Source organism: Plectropomus leopardus, unplaced genomic scaffold (genome assembly GCF_008729295.1).
Source record: "Plectropomus leopardus isolate mb unplaced genomic scaffold, YSFRI_Pleo_2.0 unplaced_scaffold41450, whole genome shotgun sequence".
In the NCBI taxonomy this organism is placed as follows: domain Eukaryota; kingdom Metazoa; phylum Chordata; class Actinopteri; order Perciformes; family Serranidae; genus Plectropomus; species Plectropomus leopardus.
This window is the reverse complement of record NW_024645403.1, coordinates 1-336: the sequence shown is the minus strand read 5'-3', so window position 1 is coordinate 336 and position 336 is coordinate 1. Positions and strand designations below refer to the sequence as shown.

The window sequence follows — 336 nt, the reverse complement described above, 5'->3', positions numbered from 1 at the left end:
CACGTGAAGGGACAAACGTATCAATGGGGTGGCAGTCCCGGGGAGTGAGGGACTTGTTACCAAATGTATTTTACATACGGACGACGTAAACATTTTATGCACTATGGCAGTGCGACTTGGAAGGCGGCACAAGCGAGGCTCACCGTGAGCGTAATGACTGGGACCACGAGGGTCTTTGGCCGCTCCGGTGCGGAGGGCTGTACATGCTCTGGTTTCTCTTCATAGCGCACAAGTCTTTCGCCTTTTACTAAAGACTTCCGTGGAGAGGAACACCACTGAGTTGAACCTATTTTTGACAGGCTTTGCCATTTGGTTGAGCCTTGTGCATTTGTGAAC

General features: G+C 50.9%; 1 non-coding gene across 1 annotated transcript; it reads left to right on the top strand.

The window, feature by feature from the left end:
* Nucleotides 1-203: 203 nt before the first annotated feature.
* Nucleotides 204-321, top strand: LOC121939121. Its single transcript, XR_006105408.1, has one exon. It is a non-coding gene; the product is annotated as a U5 spliceosomal RNA (small nuclear RNA).
* The last annotated feature ends 15 nt before the right edge of the window (nt 322-336 follow it).